This window comes from Solanum dulcamara, chromosome 12, assembly GCF_947179165.1.
Source record: "Solanum dulcamara chromosome 12, daSolDulc1.2, whole genome shotgun sequence".
In the NCBI taxonomy this organism is placed as follows: Eukaryota; Viridiplantae; Streptophyta; class Magnoliopsida; order Solanales; family Solanaceae; genus Solanum; species Solanum dulcamara.
In genome coordinates this window covers 32,964,254-32,988,185 of record NC_077248.1, presented here as the reverse complement: position 1 = coordinate 32,988,185, position 23,932 = coordinate 32,964,254, and positions in this window count along the sequence as shown.

Genomic DNA, 23,932 nt, shown 5'->3' with positions numbered 1-23,932 from the left:
CGCTATTTTCTCCATTCTAATCCATTAAAACTCTAAATAAACTTGTTACCAATGAAAAATAGACTTTAATATTACCTTAGGTTTGCAAAAACCATATTAACACTTTCTTGGCTGATTTTTAGCTCAAATTGAAGGCAACGAGATGTACAACACTTTTATCTTCATGAGATTCGGGATTTAGAGATCAGATTTTGGTTAAAATTGGTGTTTCTCTCTAAGATTCTCCTCTCTCTCTCTCTCTCTCTCAGGAAATTCCTTGATATTTTGGTCTGCAAAATGAAGGAGAAAGCTGAAAATTTCCTTAAATGACGTGGGTATTGACCCTGACGCGACTTAGAATCGGGTTGGGCCAAATCCACTGTTCAGCACGACCTTTCTTCCTTAAGACATCTATATCTCCTTATCCGAATGTAACATCCAGACCCATGACCTATGGTTGGAAAGCTATTTTAATTATCTACAACTTTCATTATGGTCTCTCTAAGTTAGATCACCTGAAAACGTAACTTAAAAATATATATTTTTTGTATGGCCTCTACTTTGATTACAAACAAGTCGTGCCATTTTAAAATTTGAAATTTAAAATCCTTGAATTTATATTCATTAGCTCATTAATAGTCAAATGTGCAAAAATACGGAATGTAAGATTCTTTCCCCCTTTAGAAAATTCATCCTCAAATGTTAAACTAACCTAATAAAGTCTTATAAGGAATTAGGGGGAATCTTTTTTATTTCTAAAACATATAATTTCATCTATCAATCAATATAATCAATTTAGAAGTTTAGATTACCTGTAGGAATAGGGAAAAAGTCAGGATACTTATTCTTCATCTCCTCTTCGACTTCCCAGGTCATCTCTTCTCTATTCTTTTTTTTCAAAATACTTTGACGGAAGCCACGTCCTTAGTATGTAACCTTCTTTCTTGGTGATCAATTATAGCTATACGGTTTTCCTCGTAAGACAGCTCCTCCATCACCTGGACATCATCCATGGGGAATACTTTGGAAGGATCACCAATACATTTGTGAAGCATCGACATGTCAAAGACTGGGTGCACTACTTCTAAATGAGATGGTAGGTCCATCTCATATGTAACACCCCAGAAAGTCTTTTTTTTAGCAAATACCTAAATTTTTGATTTAGAGTATTTTGATAGTAAGGATATATTTTATGTTTGCACTTCTTGAATGTGAACTTGATGACATTTAAACTTGTTGGAAGTATTATGGTGTAGTTATATAAACTACTCCTATTATGATTATCTTTTCAATTTATTAAATGGACTAGATATTTATAAAAGTGGGGAAACATCCTTTTTGTTATCATTTATTTTCTCAATTCTTTAAGTTTCTATCCTTTCCACCTTATCCTCTCCACCAACCCTCCAATTTCGTTTTTTCTTCAAGAAATACAGAAACCAAAACCTCCCTTCTCTCACATATTCATCCACCAAATCGATCATCAAGACTTTCCTTGGTTGATCCCCAAACAAACTCCACACGATTGAGGTAAGCTATAAACCCGTTTTTGGAATTGACTGTTGTTAGTGGTTTTAGCATAATCTCTTATATAAAGCTTTGTTTTAAGTGATTCAAGATATTCTAGAAAGATATTTCATATGTTTACAACTTTCGTTCAGCTCTCAAAACTCAACTCTTCATGTAATTACTTGAAACTGGGCGAGGAAGTACATGCCAGGTGCTGCCCAGAATTCTGTTTATGCAAACTCTACTTGTACTGTTGTTAGTGTTTTGATGATATCATTTTGTACAAATTGAATTTTGAGTTGATTTCTGTTGGGTTGGAAACCAAAGACATATATCTACAAGTTTGGTGAAGGGTATAAAGTCTATTTTTGCCGTTTTCAGTTCCCAAACTTAGATACAACTGGACAAGTATATCTGTCCAGATTTTTGATTTTCAAAATTTATCATGTGTACCTGTTAGTATTTTAGGGATATGTTTTTGTATAAAATTCTTTTTGAGTTGATTTCTATTGGGTTGGAAACTAAAGACATATATATATAAGTTTGGTGAAGGGTATAAAGTCCAGTTTTGCCGTTTTCAGTTTCCAAACTTAGATACAACTGGACAAATATGTTTGTCCAGATTCTTGATTTACAAAATATGTCATGTGTACTTGTTAGTGTTTTGAGGATATCTTTTCATACAAAATGAATTTTGAGAGGATTCTTTTTGGGTTGCAAACTTAAGACATATATCTAAAAGTTTCATGAAGGGGATAAAATCCAGTTTTGCAGTTTTGAGTTTCGAAATTTTGATTCAAGCTGCGATACTTGACTTTCCGAATTTTCTGTTTTGGTAACATAATTCGGGTTGAAACTTTCTAGGCTTAATTGCAATAATAAATCTTGTTTTATGTAAATATTATGGATATTCTGGAAATTTAAATAAGATATTTAATGGTATTTTTAAGGTTATTTATATCGTGTGCAACTTGAAGAACTTGAGACATTTGATGGCCTACGGTTTGAACTTTTGAAGTCGTGTGGGACTGTTGAATTGTTGTATGCTAAAAGGGCTGAGGTTTGTGTATAAACTCTTGTTACCTGCTAATATGTTGAAAGCCTATTTTGGTATATTTGTTATTTTCTTGAAATATGTCTTGTCATGTTGGTATCTTTGGAAATTGCAAGACACTTGTTTAACTCACCCACTTGTACGGATTGTTTGATCACTTGACATTCTTGTGGACTTTGTCCTTCTTGTGGCTGTGACTTTGTCACCATTGGCATGCCTCTTGTTTCGTACCCTTTGCCATCTTGATTATGGATTTTTAATTCGTCTTAAGTATGGAAGTTGTCCATTTTAAGTATGAATTAGGAAGCCATTTTTAATATGGTTCTTGGTTCTCTTGATTATTGGGTGTTTACTCTTCTTGATACAGGGCTCCGGTCCTTCTTGAGACTTGATCATGTTTGGTGTGAAGGCATGACGTACACATTGGGTGAAACTAAATGTTAAAGCTTGTTAACGTGTTTTCATGAATTATTGACACTTAGTTTTTTTTATTCGAACTTGATAGTCATGATATATTTGTTGTCTTGATTTATTTGTTATGTGTATATTTGTGCTGCCATGACTTGAGAAAATAAGTTGAAGAACCCAAAGGCTTCAAACTTGTAGTTTTGCACCACTAAGCTTTATGCTTAGCGATAGTTGTTTCTATCGTAGGAAATGTCCGAGAAGATGCTTGAGGTTGGCCATTGGAGATGAAGTTTTGGGAGCTTTAAGGGAGATCATATTTGCATATAGGCATCTATATTTTGTAGTATTTTGGGACGTGTATACGATTTATGGTTTGCTTGTGTATTTGTATTTATGTACGTATTTCTGAGAGTTGTAACTTAAAGATTGTTGCTTGTTTTGTAAATTTTGGGGTATGTACATTTCTAAGTTTTATGAAGTACTAAATTACCCTTTGGAGTTAGAATATTTGAATGAAGCATAAATTATCATAATACATGATTGTCTCGGAAGCTAATTTTTTTAAATAAAACTATTTTGAGAAGTCGCCCGTCCTAAATTGAAATTTTTATTTGATTCAATTGAGATGGAAAAAAAATTAAGTTGGCTAACAACTTACACCTTTCATTTTTTTGATCATATAAATGGGCCTTACGGAAAGTTATATATATTATTGTTTTGTGTCACGAATTTAATATATGTTTTTTTTGTAGTAGCATCCTCCCTGGAGGATCGCTACATCATATGCGACCTTGCCCACCCTACGAACAATATGATATGGCCCAATGTTCCTCAGGCTAAGTTTCCCTTTCTTGTCGAATCTCATTACACCCTTCATCGGTGACACCTTCAAGAACACCCAAGCCCAAACTTCAAACTCTTAGTGTCAACGTCGATTATTTGCATATGACTTTTGTTGACTCTGAGCTGCTATAACATTTCCCGAATATGATTCACCTTCACATTTAGAAAGCTTGGCATAAAGCTTCTTCTCTTGCAGAATTTGCAAAATAATTCGAAGATGCTTTCCATGATCTTCACTATTCTTGGAGTATATTAAAATATCATCTATAAAAAACACTATAAATTGATCAAGATAAGGCTTAAATATGCGATTTATCAAATCCATAAATGTCGTAGGAGCATTCATCAACCTAAATGGCATCACCAAGAATTCATAATGGCTATACCAAGTCCTAAAGGCAGTTTTAGGGACATCATGTTCCCTTACCCACGGTTGGTAATACCTAGACCTTAAGTCAATTTTTGAGAACAAACTAGCACCTTTTAACTGGTCAAATAAATCATCAATCCTAGGTAGTGGGTATTTATTCATAATGGTTACCTTGTTTAGTTATCGGTAATCAGCACAAAGCCTAAAAGTCCCATCTTTCATTTTCACAAATAGCATAGGAGATACCAAGGGGAAACACTCGGGCGAATAAAACCTTTCTCAAGGAGTTCTTGCAATTGATTTTTCAACTCTTTTAGTTCTGCTGGAGCCATTCCATAAGGCGTCATAGATATAGGAGTAGTTCCAGGAACAACCTCTATAGGAAATTCAACCTCCCTTTTCGGGGCAGTCCAAAAAGATTTTCAGGGAAGATATCAGGAAATTCACACACCATAGGTTTATCCTCAATGCTTCGACTTTCCAGGCGTGTATCAAATATATGAGCAAGATAAGATTCACAACCTTGTCTAACCATCTTCCTTTCCACAACCTCAGAGATGATATTAGATATCAATGATCTTTCACCTTGAACAATGATGTGTGAAGGTGAAGGAGCTCTAAAGTTCACATGCTTTGACCTATAATAAACTACCATATGGTATCTATAAAGCCAATCTATAACAATAATGAGATCATAGTCTTGGAAAGGCATTTCAATTAAATCAGTAGGGAAGTCTAAATTTTGAATCACCAAGGGACAACCTCAGTAGATTTGATTACAAACAACTATAAATTTTATGTTGTTAAACACTGTTACTTAACCGAAGAATACCTTAGACAATTAATTTACGGAATGAAATCGGAGGACTTACCTTACTTTAAGCCAAACCCGTGGCTGCCTATTACACCCCATAGTTTTGTACATTATAGCATGTTTTTGTTAAAAATATTATCATGGGATACATGTTATCTATGAGACTCCACCCAAGTAGTAACGGTTGGGAATAGGTTTATAAGAATCTGGAAAGAGTTGGAGGCCGAATAATGAGTCGTGGTACTCCATTTACTTATGTAAGCCACCAACTTGGATGTTGTACATACTTAAACTAGTTGAGTACATACTAAGCTTGCGTAGTACATATTACATAGGCTCTTAAAATAAGACGAGATGACAAACCTACGAAAGGGAGCAAAAATTAGTTTCCGAACTTACGAAAGCGAAGAAAGTAGGTGACAAGCAAGCAGGTGACAAGCAACTAGGTGACAAGAAGGCAGGTGACAAGCAAGTAGGTGACACACCTAGGTGGGACCATACTACCACATGGCAGCATGTGATTGGTGGCATGTAATGACGTGGCTGCCTAAGGTTGTGACACGTGTCACCCTTAGAGGATGACACATGTCACCTTCCAAAAGGATATATATGTGTAAAGTGCTGAAAATTTATCACATTTCAGCCTTCTCTCTTCAAAAAAAAACTTGAGAGAAAAACCAAGAATAAGAGAGAGTATAGCTACGGGTTTGGTGGCCAAGAAAGGTAAGGCCCGATTTCTTTCCATAAATTAAATATTTAAGGTATCCTATGGTAATATGACGGTGTTTAACAACATAAAATTTATCGTTCGGGAAAAGAGGAGGTTTTTTTCTTGTTAACAGACCCATTTTTGAAGATACCACTGTTAGTAAAACGCGTATAACTCCTTGTGTAAGGCTTTGTTTCAAGTGATTCAAGATTTTTAGGAAAGATATTTCATAGGGATATAACTTTTACTTAGCCTCTAAAACCCAGTTTTTCTTTTATCTGCTCGAAAAAGGGTGGTGAAGCATGGGGGAGCTGTTGCCCAGATTTCATTTTAGAAATTTTACAAAGACTGATGTTGGTATTTTGGGAATATCTTTTTGTACAAAATTTATGTAGGGGTAATTCAAAATTGTATATGACCCTAAGACAAATTTCTGTAACTTTCATTGAGGAAACAAATCTTGTTTCCCTCAATTACCCCTTCGAAACTAAGCGACAATACAAGACAATAAGTTGTCCAGAATTGACGTTTTGATAGTTTTGACAAGTTTAACATAAGGTAAGGTATTTCCTTCTAATTTGAAGTTTATGGTGTTGTAATAGGGTGTATTACGTACCTTTTATGATGCTGGAAGTGTAAAAATGTCATAGCAATGTTTAACGTTCGAAGCAATCCAAATTGTAGTCGTTATAGTCGAATTGTTGTTGAAGTAAAGTGTTGTTCTTGTGAGTGGTTGCTGCAGAGGTGTGATGTGTGGTTGCAGGGCCTAAATGTGTTTTAAAGTGGGTTAGGGTGCTGCTGGTTGAAGCCACATGTCCCCTCGTTGTGTATAATTAAAGGCGTTACAAAATAAAGGCTAGACGCCTTATTATGATATCGTATTTTTGAATAAGTCGTTTGAAGTTTATGTTGTATATTGTTGGTGTGAATTGCTTAAACATATGCTGCAGGTTGTTGTTGATGGTTGGCTGTAGGTCTTAGGGACCTAATTGGAAATTCGTATAGGGCACATTGTAGGGGAGGTGCTGCCCAATTTTCGTTAACACCTTAACAAACTAAAGAACTAGTCGAGGAAACGACTAAGGAAATAGATTCCAATAATACTAAGGTGTAACCTAAGATACTGGAAAGTTAAGAAAGGTTGATATTCATATTACTTTTATGTTGGATAGGGTCAAAGGACGATGAGGTGAACGGATAAAGAGAACTCACAAGAGGTATGTGAAGCTACCCTTTCTTCTTTTTGGCATGTCTTAGAAGTAAGCATTATGTAAGTGAAATTGGTAATTGTTCCATTCTAAAAATCTGAGTATGAGTTAAGAGTTTTGTCCACTACCTACTGAATTGATAAAAAGGTAGTACATGTAAAGCTTGTCTTTTCCTACCTCCAAAGAGACTGGATCGTGGGTAATCTAGGGCATGGATCTGGAGGTGATTCCATTTATAAGTTCTGAGTATAATTCATGACTTGTAGTCACGATTGAACATCAAAGGTCTGAAGGTAGTTAAACTACTACTCCCAAGCCTTCTATATATAGTAAATGATAAGTGGAGATACTAGCTCCTCTTCCTAAAGGCTCTACGGTAACATATGTTTCCAATTGCACAAGTTGTGTCCTTGATTACATGAGCTATAGGGCATGGTCTTGATACATGTCTGTGGTTCCCGAGGCCCCAATTGATGTAATCCCTAATGACATCTAAAGGGTACTTTGGATAATTACTTTCCTAAGCTTCTAGTGATGGTTCATGTGACTATTTCATGGAGTGTCAGAACCTGTACTTACTTTTAAATGATAGGGGTCCTAAAGTAGTTGAACTATGACTCTCAAGCCTTCTATAGGCTGAATAGTGATGGGATGTGTAAGCTCCTAAACCTGGGGGTTCTTGGGCATACTTTATGATAATGGTTTAGGGATATTTGATATGCTGATGAGTCCTACATGTATGTATATGCATATTACATTATATATGGATCGGGCCGTCGTTCTTCGGCGTTGTTATATGATATGCATATATACGGATCGGGCCGTCGTACCTCGGCACTATTATGCATTATACGGATCAGGCCGTCGTACCTCGGCACTGTTATATGAGATATGGATCAGGCTATCGTACCTCGGCATTATCATTATTATGACATGATATAAGGATCGGGCCATCATTCCTCGGTACGTACTTGCTATATACATGGACCGGGCTGTGCGTTCCATAGCACTAATAATACATATGTGCTTCGGATAGCAGAATGATATAATTATTACACCAAGTCCCTGAATGGGCTGAGTACGGTACGTGATAATAGTATGTGTGACTTTGTTTTATAAGATGCAGGTACGGTGAATCTCTAAACATTATAATTGACCTGTATACCTATTTTAACTGTAATTCCTTATATACTGTTACATGCTTACATACTCAGTATATATGTCATACTAACCCCCTCTTCTCGAAAGGGCTGCATTTTATGCCCGCAGGTACTTACACAAGTTTTAGGAGTCCGCCAACTTAGGATCCCACTCACCAAGCTTGGGAGAAGCTCCATTTTATCGGAGCCTAGATTTTGGTACTAAACCTCTGTTGTATATATTTGTTTATTCAGGGGTATTACGGGAGCCCTGTCCCGCTATATATTATCACTTGTATTCTTAGAGGTCTGTAGATACGTGTGTGGGTTGTGTATACATGAGTGTTTAGTTGTGTTTGTATGAATTATATTCTGGGACATTCCCTTTATTGTGGAAGCCCTATCGGCTCGCATATGTATTTAAAATGGGATGACCCTACATGCTACGATAGCCTCGCCAGCTTGTAAGTTGTGTTGCCTATTGAGACATTGTGACCCAAATAGGTGATAAGTTTAATTATGGTTACTAGGAGTGTATGTGAGTGTCCAGCTAGGGCACCCAGTCGCAGCCCATGGGGATAGGTCGTGACACTGCCTCTCTTGATTCTATACATTTTCTCTCAACTTTTCTCTTCTTCTAAGTTTTAGAATGAGGCCTAGATAAAAGATTAGTCATCTTTATATGTATATATATGCTCCCTTAAAGTGTGACACATGGTATCCCCTAGGGGTGACTGTGTCCAGCCCCTTGGGCACCACCTCATCTATGTACCAAATCAAAAGCTGCCATGTGGTAGCGTAGGGTCCACCCCAAGTAGGTATATCACCGACTTGGTCAAAGTAGGTGCATCACCTACTTAGTCCAAGTAGGTGCATCACCTACTTAGTCCAAGTAGGTGTGTCATCTCCTTATTCCTCTTTCATGTGTTCAAAATCTCGTCTTACTTTAAGAACCTATGAAATCCTTGCTACTTAAGCTCGACATGTACTCAAGTAGCTTTGTTATGTAAGGAATCCAAGTCAGTAGGTTATGCAAGTAGGTTGATTACCATGACTCATTACTTGGCCCCCAACTCTTTCTAAATCCCTCTATACCTCCTTCCAACCATCACTACTCACGTAGAACTTTATAGATAACGTGGATCACCTAGCAATCTTTTAGAAAAATAAAAACCATAAAAAGTAAATTGGGGTGTTACATCTGTGGAGTGCGAGGTAGGCCCTTACTAAAATCTATATTAATTGCTTCCCATTTCTAAGTCAGGATCTCTATCTCCTATAATAATCCATACGGCTTCTGAGGCTCGATCTTAACTTGTTGGTAATTCAGGCACTAGGCTATGAACTCTGCTATGTTCTTCTTCATGCCATCCCACCAATATAAACATCTGAGGTCATGATACATCTTTGTTGACCATAGATGAATAGAATAACGGGCATAGTATACCTCTCCCATAACCTATTGTCATAGCCCTGCAATCTCAGGTACACATAATCTGCCTCTATATCTTAGAACTTCATCAGGTGTGATCTCGAATGGGGTCTTTTCCTTTTGAAGGGTTGCATTCTTATACTGTGCTAGAATAGGGTTCTCTTATTGGCGTCTCTTTACTTCTCCCATGATAGAGGATTCAATAACTCCTTGAACAGAAACTCCACCATCATTGGAATCATCCAAACGGACTCCAAGGTTAGCTAACTGGCAAATCTCATGGACTATCTTTTTCCATTTTGGTTGTACATCTGCCAAGCTACCCATAGATTTACAGTGAGTGCATCTGCTATAATATTTGCTTTCCCTATGTGGTATAGAATGTCAACGTCATAATCTTTCAGCAACTCGTCACCTGCTCTGCCGTAAATTCAACTCCTTCTACTTAAAGATGTATTGGAGGCTTTTGTAATCTTTGTAGGTATCAACATGTATGCCATATAGATAATGCCTTCATATTTTCAAAACATGAATTACTGCTGCTAACTCCAGATCATGAGTTAGATAATTTCTTTCATGCTTTCTAAGCTGCTATGAGGCATAGGCTATGACTATACCACGTTGCATCAATACATAACCTAGCCCAAAATAGAAAGCATCACAATAAATGACATAGCCATCTGTTCCTTCAGGAAAAGTTAGAACCATGGTCGTAATCAACTTATCTTTCAGCAACTGAAAGTTTCATTCACAAGCATCGGTCCACTAGAACTTAGCTGCCTTTTGAGTTAACCTTGGTAAAGGAGCTCAAATCGAAGAAAACTTCTCTACAAATCTCTTATAATATCCTTCTAGCCCCAGAAAACTACATACCTCAGTAGGTTTCGTACGTCTAGGACAAGTCTTTACGGCCTCAATTTTCTGTGTATCTACTCAAATACCATTAGCTCTTATAATATCCCCCAAGAATGCTACTGAAGTCAACCAGAATTCACATTTAGAGAACTTAGCATACAACTTCTGGTGTTGGAGCACCCAAAGTACCGTTCTCAAATGATCTATGTGCTTCTCTTCCAAATGTGAATAGACTAGAATATAATCAATAAATACAATTACGAACAGGTCTAGGAATGGCTTCTACACTCAGTTTTTAGATCTATAAACACTACTGGAGCATTAGCCATCCCAAAATACATCACCCTAAACTCATAATGCACGTATTGGGTCTTGAACATAGTCTTTGAAATATATACTTCCTTTACTTGTACTTTATGATAGCCTGACCACAGGTCTATCTTTGAGAAACACTTAGCACCCTTCAACTGGTCAAAGAAATCATTAATACTTAGGAGGGGATATATATTCTTTATTGTCACCTTGTTCAGCTACTTATAATCAATACACATTCATAGTGACCCATATTTCATTCACACGAACAATACCAATTCCCCCCAAGGTGATGTGCTTGGCCTAATGAAGCCCTTTTCTAATAAGTCTCTCGATTTCTCCTTTGAGTCCTTCAATTATGCAAGTGTCATTCTATAAGGAGGAATAGATATGGGCTGAGTATCTGGCAACACATCTATAGTGAACTTTATCTCCCGCTCAGAAGGAAACCTGGAAGTTCATCTAGGAATACATCTGGAAATTCATTAGCTACCAGAACTGACTGAAGAGTCGGTACTTCTATTTTCAAGTTATGCACACGAATTAGATGATACATATAACTTTTTCTAACTATCTTCCTTGCCTTGAGGTATGAAATAAACTTACCCCTCGGCAATGCTGTATTGCCCATCCATTCTATGATTGGCTCTCCTGATATTAAACTATTTTTTCTCTACAATCGACATTATAATAATAAGAAGCTAACAAATCCATGCCCATAATAACATCAAATTCTATCATATCTAACTCTATCAAATGTTCCTTGGTGTGACGAAAATTTTTAATCACCGAACAATCTCTATATACTTGCTTGGCTATAATAGAATCTCCTATCGGTGTAACTACCTCAAACTTTCTATTAATTTAGGTTTTATTGTGATTCAATTAGTAACAAAGGGAGATATATATGATAAGGTGGAGACTGGATCTATCAATGCATATACTTCCTGAGATAAAATCGATAATATACATGTAACCATGTTTGGTGTCTTCTTTTGGTCTTGTCTACTTTCCTAGGCATATATGTGGTTCGAAGGATCGATAGAAGTGGAAGCTCTACCATATCCTCTATAATGGTCTGCTGGTGTCTGAATACCCTACCCTATAGGGCGCATAACCATAGAAGAAGATGAACCAGCAACTGACCTAGTAGGCTGAGCTGCACCACCTAGACTACCCCCGAATGGACACTCTCCCATAATATGGCCTTGACAGCCGCAAGTAATGCAAGCACCTATATCAAAATGGCATTCCCCAAAATGGGTCCTACCACAATGAGAACACCGAGGCAAAGGTGGCCTCAACTGGCGCAAACCCCTGTTTATCTGTGAACCTGAAACCCTAGAGCTCTGACAGGCTCTTGAATACCATGTGCTATCGAATCTCCTACCTATGAACCATGGGGGGGCACTCCAGGCTGGCTGAGAAGGATATCTACTATATTGCTCAGGCTACCCACCTCGAAACTCACCCGAATAACCACCCAATTTTGCTTTTTTTTATTGGCCTTTTTCATGATATTTAACTGGCTGACACCCTCTGTGCCAATCCTCTATCCGCTATGCATATGCTTATACCCAATCAATATTGATACCTAGCTAAGAAGACATTGCCATATAGCTACCAATCAAATAACAATCCAGCCCCATCACATAAAGATGCACTCTATCAGCCATATCAGCTACAATAGTAGGCGCATGTCTCTCCAATGAATCAAACTCAAGGATATAATATCGAACACTCCTGCCATTCTACCTCAAATATAAGAATTTATCAACTCTGGCTCATCTAATCTCTAGAGGTAGAAAGTGGATAAGGAAGGCCTCCATAAACTCATCCTATACCACTGTAGGAGCACCTTCACCCCTAGATAACTCCCACAATTCATACTAATTAAAGGCTATGTCATGCAGCCAATATCAAGACAACTCAACAGACTCACTCTCAAAAGCCCTAATTATCCTCAACATACACTGCATGTCGGATAAACTCCTACAGATCATTCGCAGGCCTCGACCCATAGAACTTTGGGGGGTTACTAGTCAACAAGTCACAAACCCTTAAACTATCATGTCTATTTGCATACTCTACTATTAGCCCATGCCTGCAAACCTGCCCTGCCATTAATATGGTCAGTAACTGAACTGCATCTCTTATGGACCTATCCTTCGCCCTTGGCTGGGGAGCTGGAGGCTCAGGTACTGGGGCCTCAGGAGTTGGTAGTGGATCTGTCCCCTGATCTGCATCTGCTCTAAGCTCCTCTGGAGGTGGTGGTGTAGCATAACTCATTGACTGAAGTATAATCTCGGGCATGGACTGGGCACGGGCCTTAGTAACTCTCTAAGTCTGACTAGTCTCTCCTGCTAGTGATTTGCCTTTCTGGGTAGCTGTCGCTTTCTTTGGAGGTATAGTTATAAATATAACAATTTGTCGGGGGGATTATCCTTATAATATAGCTGTATCACATGATCTAGAATAAAAAGGAAAGATAACATCCTAAATGTCCTGTAGCTTCCTTGTTATAGATATGGTTCACAACACACCAATAAACAAGACACTATTAGACACGGTCTGTAGACACTCCAAAGATGAGCTGCTCTGATACTACATTTTTCATGACCCAACCCCATAGGCCGTGACTAGTGCCTGAACTGAACACTCGTGTACACATCTGTTATCTATAATCAATCTGCAAGTAAACATGATATGAAACTTATACTAACGGAATATTTTCTTAAAACTGTCACACACACACACACACACATATATATATATATATATATATATATATATATCAAAGCTATTTGTCTCCTGAGGAGTCACAACCATCAAAAGAAAATATAGTACGTAAGCCGACAAGGCTTTCATAATATGTGGAAACATCCCAACTATACAAATACAAGCCAACAAGGTTGCTACTATATACAACATCCCAAAATATGTATATAGGCAAGCCGATAAGGCTACCACTATGAATGGGAATGTCCCAAAATATAGGTCACATAGACATAACTGAACCCATATACACACAACCCACATATATGTTTATAGACCTCTAAGAGTATTAATAGTGTGTTATAATGGGACAGGGCCCCATCTTACCCCTAAATAAACATATATATATATATATTAAAAAGGATCTGTACCAAAAGTTTAGCCTCCAGGATAATGGAGCATCAAATATAGTTGAATAGAAGTCCAAGTTGGTGGATCACCAAAGCGAGTATTTGCACCTGGGGGCATGAAACGCCACCTCTCGAAGAAGAGGGGGTCATTACGAGATATGTACTGAGTATATAAAGCATGAAATGCAATAAGAAAGATCATAACTGAAGTAGAGAGTCCAGGAGACAAGTATGATAATCAAGAACTCACTGTACCTGTGCCTTACAAAATAAATCATGGATATCATTATCATATACCATACCCGACCCATTATGGGACTCGGTGCCATAATCGTATCATCATATTAGCATATCATCATATACATATACCATACCCGACCCTCTAGTAAGGAGCTCAGTGAATAAAGTCGTGTGCACGTATATAGTACCCGGCCCATCATGGGTCTCGATAAATAATATAGTAAAACTGTGCATGATAACATACCTAGCTCGAGACTCGGTGAATAATACAATAATAGTATGCACGAGTGGAATATCATGAGCAACCATATATAATTAGATTATCATTTAAGATTTAATAAATAATTAAAATGAACCATCATTTGAAAATCAAGACTGTAGTCATCTAAAGTACCCTTTGAATGTCATTATGAATTATACGAAATATGAATTATAAAAAATATGACGGCTGAAATCCTACACATGTATCAAGACATAATAATATAAGTTCTGGGAATCAAGAATATTAGCCATCCCAGTGTCTCTAAGAATAGGAGCTTCTTTGGAATCTATACATTTGGCATTCATTTGTGTCATATGAATCATGGCAAAAGAAAGAAGGGTAGTTTTACATACCTTGAACTCTATCTAAATGTCCATTGCTTACTTCTTGAGCTCGTGGGTCTAAAATTAAGATAACATAGGCCACAGTTAGATATCCACATCACTTACTAACTAGTCCAAGTATGAATGAAACTTAACAAAATTTGAGCAGCATTTCCCCCGCAAACTTAATAATCCTCGAAATTCCAATTTAGCCAAAGACCAATTAATATATAAACAACAACAATACCAATAATTTCATATCAAACTAGAATTAAATTCATCCTTAAGTTATTTCCAAAATAGCCCAATATACATTCGGATGTCAATGCTTGTATACACTTCTTTATTTTCATTTATCCATAGTATATCAACAACAACAACTACAACCAATCCCCCGATATTCCTGCCAACAAAATAGTTCATAACAAAAAAGCAGTCCCTGAAATATCATCACAAAAAAGACACAAATATAATACCAAACAACTCCAAAATATCATCACAAAACAGCCACAAAAATTATGTAAAACAGACCCAAATATTGTCACAAAAACTGAATTTGGACAAAATTTCTTGCCCAGGTCCACGATGCGGAGTTGTTCCCAAGTAGGATATTTTTTAGTGAATGAGATATTGGCCAAATTTTAACTTGAGGAAATATTACACTGAATGGGAACAAGTGGGTGTCTCAAAGCTGCCTCATACCTCACTATTTTGTGTAATTTTTGAAAAAATTCATCTTCTGGTACACGAGTCCTAAAAATCCTCGAGACTATTTTTCTATAGGTTTTGACCCCCTGATCGACAATACAAACTCGGATTTTCCAAAACAAATAAGGATAATGTGTTATATGAGTAGTCTATTCCCAAGGCATTCTTAAGGCACTATGAGCATTTTGAGGAATATTACAAAAGTTATGTAAATGATTATTTTCTTATGTTGTATTAAACTATTTTATGGGGTTGAATTAACACCAAATGGGGCATTGAGGGGGGATTCGGTAAGGGAATCCTAGTAGAAACCCCTTTTCTCATTAACTATGTGCCAACATAGAAGCTCATGTAGGCTTAGGCTGGTAGATCCACAAATAGCCCTAAATGTTAAAGAAATGAGTGAAGTTGATGAAGCTCTACCCGAAAAGTAATCTCCTTGTACAAATGTGGGGAGTTATGCTAGATTTCATGTAATAGCTCGCATGGTCCTTAATGTCGGTTATGGTCAACTTCCCATAAATGTATGTTTCAAATATTATTTATTTGATTGATCATACATGCATTGTACTATGTTCCATATTATATTAATGTTAGAATGTTTCCTTCAATGTTATTGCATGCCTATATACTTAGTACATTCAAAGTACTAACACATATTCTTTTGCCTAACTAATATCACCATGTAATATCTGGCATTGCTTTGTATTCACCTCCACATGGCTAGTTGATTCTATAAAGGCTACATAGTCGGTGAGTTCCTATGTTTGGAGAACAATATTCCATTTCCTTTTTAGCTTATGATGTGTAAAGACTTTTGAATACCTTTAATGGTTATTATTTTTATTTTTATTGAGGGTGAGCTAGCAACATGCTTAGCCCCCTCCAAGTCTTAAAGTAGTGGTATGTTGGACATAAATGTATGATGTTTTGAAGTTGTTGATACTTTTATTCTATGATGTTTTTCCCTATAAGTTCATTTCCCTTTTCTATTTCCACTTATTGTTTTTGAACAACATTTAATATGAAAAGCTAAATGAATGCTATGATGATTGGGTGAGATAACTTTGGGTGCCTCATTCTCCATGTTGCATTAAGGCCCTAAGCATGGGTAGTGACAAACTCCGTATCAGAGCTCAAGGTTTTGAATGGTTCTTGGAATCAAACATACCACGTCGAATAGGGTCTTGTTCATGGTTGTTAAGTGTGCCACAAAAATGAATAGGATACTATGGGATATTTAAGAAAGTTTTTATTTCTTTCAAGTTCATATCATACCCTAGAATGTCCTAAGATTTCCTCTAACTAATGCATCATTTTGTGCATTCTATTTCATGCCACCAAAGAGTAAATCCTCCTAGAGAAAGGGTTGGAGATGTGGACCAAGCTCCTTCGGTTACCGAAGCTCCACATCATGAGGAAGGAGTGACACATGTGAATTTTGAAACATCATCACTTTGTTTGCCAAGCCATAGTGAACCAAACTAACCTAGGCATTATTCCTCCTCCTCCTCCTCAAGTTCCTAATCCTATTTTTAGGATTTGAGACTTTAAGATACTGAATCCATTTGAGTTGATGGTTCTAAAGTAGATGAAGACCTTATGGAGTTTATTAGTCAGTCCATTGGATTGTGGAAATCATGGGTGTTCCTCCACATTAAAAGGCCGAGCTAGTGACCTATCAACTCAAAGGTATGGTTTGATACGAACAATGGTTTGTTGAGAGGGTGAAGATATGGAGCCCATAGAATGGAAAGAGTTTAAGGGTGCCTTCCTAGATTGTTTCTTTCATTTGGAGCTAAGAGAGACAAGAATTCAAGAGTTCATCCATCTTTTCCAAGGGGGTAAGAGTGTGAGGGAATATGCCCTCAAATTTACTAAATTGTCTAAGTATTCTTCTTTCATGGTCTCCATCTAAGGTCAAGGATGAGCAAGTTCATTTCTGGCATTTCTAGTTTAGTGCCAAAAAAATGCAAGATGGCTATGTTGGTCAAAGAGATGGAGTCAAGACCTAAAGACCAAGAACTTACTTATGTAAACCTCAACCATTTATATCATAAATATAGTTCAAGAAAACATACCTTGCTAGTGTTAAATAGAAACTCATAAAATCTTGCTTGAATTGGATGAGTGCGTCGTGGATTAGCTTGAGAAGAGAGAATTTTGAGAGTTCGAAGAAGTTAGGAATGGGTATTGCATTGAAATTTAGGAATTAAAAAGGGAATTTGTATTGTTCAAAGCTAAATGGGTCAGGTAAAATTAATTAAAAATGGGTTAAACCCATCTTTTTTAATCAAACATCCCAAAAATCCTCCCAGATACATGAAATAGACTTGTTGCGGACCTTACTGCTTAGTATGCCCAAAAGAATCAGGTTTGTGCAGACCTGGCACACACTTTACTTGGGACTTATTTTCACCGAAAATATTCAAAAACATACTTGGGAAAAAATTAAAATCGAATGGGGCAGGAATGCGATGCGGAGACATCGCAGACTACACTGTTTAGGACTCATCCAAACTCATTTTTTATTTTGTTTTTGTGTATAAATTATACTATCCTAATTATACACTAAAACAAAATGAAATTTTAGCAAACTCGAAAAAAATCTATTATTACCTACAATTAAAAATATTTTACATTACCTCACAAGTTGCCTCCCGCGTAGAGCCTAATTTAAAGTCATGGTACAACTCAGTTGTAGCTTCATTTATTCTCGAGCTCATTTTTATTCCTCATGATTGATGTCTTGTTGAAAATAGTGCTTAACACGTTGTTCATTCATAATGAATGTCGTCAATTTAGTGTAATTCCATAGTTCCACGGCTCCATGTGCTAACATTTGCACCACCTCAAATGGTACACTTCAATTTGATCGAAGCTTACTTGGAAAAACATGCAAATGTGAGTTAAAAAGTAATGCTTTTTAGCTTGGCTCGAATGTTCGAGTGACTATATGTTTGTCATGCTAGCACTTCATCGTCTCTTTATATAACTTCGCATTCTCACAAGCGTGGAGTCTGAATTCCTCCAATTCATGGAGTTGATCCATACGCTTTCTTCCTGCCAGCTCTAGGTCTAAGTTCAGCTTTCTGATGGCCCAATATGCTTGGTGTTCCAACTCCACCGACAGGTGACATGATTTTCTAAATACCATAAGGTATGGTGAAATTCCAATTGAAGTTTTGTATGCAATCCAGTAGGCCCAGAGCACTTCATGTAGCATGATAGCCCAGTCCTTTGTGGTAGTATTGACTATTTTTTGAAGGATTTATTTCACTTCATGATTTGATACTTCAACTTGTCTGCTAGTTTGGGGGTGATATGCTGTTGCGATCTTATGTCTTACACCAAACTTAGCTAACAGATTCTTTATCATTTTGATTATGAAATGCTTACCTCCATCGTTGATGATAGCCTTTGGAGTGCCATACCTTATGCAAATGTGCTTCTTAAGGAAACGATTTACCACTTTAGAGTCATTGGTTGGAAAAGAAATGGCCTCTACCTATTTATAAACATAATCAACTGCAACCAATATATACTGATTTCCATATAACGATGGGAAGGTTCCCATAAAGTCTATTCCTCATATATCAAAGATCTCTACATCTAGGATGTTATTCAATGTCGTCTCGTGCCTTCTTAATATTTTACCCAACCTTTAGCATTGATCACAGCTCTTCACAAAATCCTACAGCAGCTTTAAATGAATTAGGCCAAAAAAAACCTTACTGCAATACCTTATGGGTTGTTCATTCGCCTCCATGATGTCCACCATATGCAGATGAATAGCAACTGTGTAGAATATTTTGAACCTTATATTTAGGAACACATCTCCTTATTATCTGATCAACACCTCTTTTTAACAAGTAAGGTTCATCCCATATATAAAAATTTTCTTCATACGTTAGCCTCTTCTTTTGTTTGGAGATTGCTCTGGGGAAAATACTTCACTCAATATGTAGTTCACAATATCTGCATTCCATGCGAGTTCTTGTACCTCTATTGCAAATAGTTGCTCATTTGGAAACTCTTTTTTTATCAAATTTTGCACACCTACATAGGATGAAACTTCTAATCTTGATAGGTGGTCTACTATTTGATTTTCACATCCTCTCTTATCGTTGATTTCAATATTGAATTCTTGGAGCAGTAAGATCCATCTGATTAATCTAGGTTCCGGATCCTTCTTTTTGAATAAGTACCTGAGGGCTGCATGGTCAGTATAAAAAATCACTTTTGTACCTACTAGGTATTAGCAAAATTTATCAAATGCATAAACCAATGCTAGTATCTCCTTCTCTGTGATAGTGTAGGATGTTTGAGCCATGTCAATTGTCTTACTGGCATAATAAATGGAGTAAACAATTTTGTCTTTCCTTTGTCCCAACACTGCTCCCACTATTGTGTCACTTGCATCGTACATCAGCATAAAAAGTAACTATCAGGATGGGGCTTCAATCAGCTTCTTCTTCAAGAGTTCAAAGGACTGCAAACATTTATCATCATAAATATATTTTACCTCATTTTCTAAAAAGCTTCATATGGGTCTAGCGATCTTTGAAAAATCTTTGATGAATCACTTGTTATACCCCACACTTTTTTACATAGAAATATGTTTTTCTCTAAAAGGTTGCCATGTGATCCATGTTATCCATGAAGTTCTGTATAAGTAGTGATGGTTAGAAATAGATTTAGAGGGATTTGAAAGGAGTTGGAGGCCAAATCATGAGTAATGGTAATCAACCTACTTGCATAAGCTACCGACTTTGATGTCTTACATAATTAAGCTACTTGAGTACATGTCGAGCTTAAATAACAAGGATTACATAGATTCTTAAAGTGAGACAAGATTACAAACACATGAAAAAGGATTAAGTAGGGGATGCACCTACTCGGACTAAGTAGGTGATGCCCCTACTAAGGTGGACCCAACCACACTACGTGGTGGCACCAGGCTGGGTGCATAGGCTGGGATGGATGCCTAGGGGCTGGACATGTGTCACCCTTAGGGGCTGACATGTGTCACTCTCAAAGAAGGGGTATATATACCTAGTTTGATGACTAAGGAATTCATTTGAATCTTTTACACTTAGAAAAATTTAGAGAAAAATGGAGAGAAAGGAAGAGAGAGCTACGGCTAAGATACTACAAGGTAAGGCCTCGAATTTTGTTCTATAAATTAATTATCTAAGATATTCTTCGATCAAGTGAATGCTTTTAACAATGTAAATTAATTATTGGGGCAGCAAGAAAGGTCAATGAGAAGTCCATCAATTTTCAGTTGAGTTGCGGAGCCAAGTTAGTAAGGTAGGGTTTATTTCTTTGAAATTGAAGTTGATGATGTTGTAATGGAAAGATTACTTGTATTTAATAAGGTTGTAAGTAACAAAATTACATAGTTATTTCTGATGTTGTAAATGGACAGAATTGAGGCCGTTCTAGTTGGATTAAAGTTTGGTTAGTGTTGTCGTTACTATGGTGTTGCTTTTGAAGGTAATTTGTATATGTGAAGGGGTGTAAAGGTGGTTATAAATGAGTATAAGTTCTGCTTTCCACAGCCACATTATGCTCTTTTCCGTGTGGTTGTGATTTAATAAAATAAAGATCAAAAATCATATTTTGATGTCGTGGTTTTTGGTGGGCTGTTAGGATCTTGTATTGAATAATGTTGAAGTAGTTTTATTGTATATGGATGGTAGTTGTTGTTTATGGTATGGTTGTGTTTATTGGAGGGTAATTAGAAGTTCGGATAGGGTGAGTTATAGGGAAAATGTTGTCCAATTTCCGTTAACTTCTTAACTAAGCAATATACTAGTCGAGAAGTGTGAATGAGAAAATGATTCCTATTGGTGGTTGGTTGTAGATTTGTAAATTAGAAAGTTGTACTATATTAATAATAGTGTTACTTTTGTGTTAAATAGGTTCAACGGGTAATGAAGCAAGCTTGGTTACGGTTGATCCATAAAAGGTATATAAAGCCTATCCCTTCTTTTCTTTTGGCATGTCTTAAATATAAGTGATATATGATATGAACTTTTGGAATAATTCCATTCATAAGCTCCTAGTGTGACTTATGACTCTTATTCACTTCTTAATATTAAAACTCTTAAAGTATTTGTGCTATTGCCCTCGAGCCTTCTATATGTTGTGGAGTAATTAGATGTATAAGCTCCTATTCCTAAGGACTCTACGATGACAAATGTCTTTGATTTCATAAGTTGTTTAGCATTGTATTGATACATGTCTTGGATTCCTGAGGCTCCATTTGATATGATCCCTAATGACATTTAGAGGTTACTTAAGATGATTACTACCCTGCTCTTCCACTGATGGTTCACTTGACTATTCTATTGAGTCTCAAATAATGGTTTAATTTGCATATTGTTACTCACTACTCTGTTTGTGCATACTGTCAATACATCTTTCACCGAATCTCAGACCAGGTATGATATATGTATACAATGATATGATGATGCACTGACATGGTTATGGCACCGAGTCCCATAATAGGCCGAGTATATTATCGTGCACAGCTTCACTATATCTTCACCGAGTTCCATAATAGGTTGGGTAAGGTATGATATATATATATGATGATATGATGATGCACTTGCATGGTTATGGAACCGAGTCCCACAATGGGCCAAGTACGGTATAAGTGTACATTACTCTATTGACCGAGTCCCTCACTAGAGGACCGAGTATGGTATATATATGCTTATGATGATATAATGATGTATTTGTAACACCAAGTCCCACAATGGGCCGGGTATGGTATGTTATGTTATGATGATATACATGACTTTATTTCATAAGATGCAGGTATAGTGATTTGTTAATACTTATCTCCTGCATCCCTATTCCGAATCTAATTTCTATGTGGTATTTTATGCTTTATATACTCAGTACCTATTCCGTGTTGACCCTCTTTTTTTGAGAGGCTGTGTTTCATGCCTGCATGTACATACACGCATTTTGGGGATCCGCCAACTTAGGATTTCCACTCAGCAATTTTGGAAGTGCTCCATTATGCTAGAGCCTAGGTTTTTGATACTGATCTTCTAATATATATACCCTTTTTATTCAGGGGTACGACGGGGGCCATATCCCGCCATATGATACCATTGACATTCTTAGAGGTCTGTAGACATATGTGTGGGTTGTGTGTATATGTGTTCAATTGTGTCCGTATGACTTATTTTTTGGGACATTCCCTTTTGTATTGGCAGTCTTGTTGGCTCGCGTATATGTATATAATGGGGCGACCCCACATGCTATGACAGCCTCGTCGACTTATGTAATATGTTACATATTGTTAGGTTGTGACCCCTCAATAGGCGGATTGTGCTAGTATGTGAACATGTGACCATTTGAGATAATGTTCTATCTTCTTAAGTTATAAATTAAGCGTGGTTTACTTATAGTTAACAGGGGTACACATGAGTGTCAAGCTTGGACACCAGTCATGGCCTACGGGGTTGGGTCGTGACAAAAATGGTATTAGAGGAGTTATCCTCAGAGTGTCTATAGACTATGTCTAGTAGAGTCTTGTTTATCGGTGTGTTGTGAACCACATCTTTAAAAAGGAGGCTACAAGATATTTAGGATGTTACCTTTCTTTTATATCTAAGATCGTGTGATAGAGCCGAGTCATAGAAAATGGGATTCCTTATACTAACCCTTAATTGCAATAGAAGAATGACACCGATACAAGAGAATGATTGATGATGCTAGAAGTTACAAGTACGCAAGTAAGCAATGGTACAAAAGATATATGTTGAGTAAGGCAATGAAGTATGATTAAAATATAAGGTTGAATATCGAAAGGGATGTAAAGAGGACAATGTAACAGGTGCAGTTTAAGTTAAATATACAAGGTAAGTTTATCATTTCTGTACAATTGTTGATATCGATAGCCCTATACAGCTGTGATATAATAAGGTATATGCATATATATGTTAGCCCTATGAGGCGCTGTTGGTATTTTCTGCATGCATCTTTTAAGATAGTAAGAAATACAGATGAAACTTTGTCAAAAGTTTCCTAGAAATGAAAACGAATGGGGTATAGGATTGTAATATGTCTTGAAAGGTCATGCCAACAGTAATGATAAGATTTTATTAAGTTGGAGTATGGCTAACCTTGAGAAATAAATTAATTATTGAATAAATGGTAAGAGTGTAATTAATACAAGAGTACAGGGGAAAAAGAATTGGGATGGATATGAATGTATTAATAAGACAACTTATGAGATATGAAGGATAAGACTAACTAGGAAGGGTAAAAGGTTAAGTACGCTTATTTCACCGAGTGTAATTAATCCATAGTAAGAATCTCGAAAAAAGTTAATAAATATTATACTATAGGATTGAATACGAACAGGATATAATGAGAATATATGAGGATCGCTATGGAAATAAGTAAAGCCAAGTGAGAAAGTTGCCAAAGATATGATGTGTTCTGTGTGACTAGAATATTAGGGTAAGTGTAAAATGGAAAAGCGAGCTATAGAACAAACAAGAAAGACTTATCAAGTTCGGTAGGGAATGTTTCGAATAAAGGTTATAATATAATGTAAATGATAGCGAGCAAAAGACAAGAAAGAGTAACTAAAAGGAGTAAATAAGAAGAAAGCG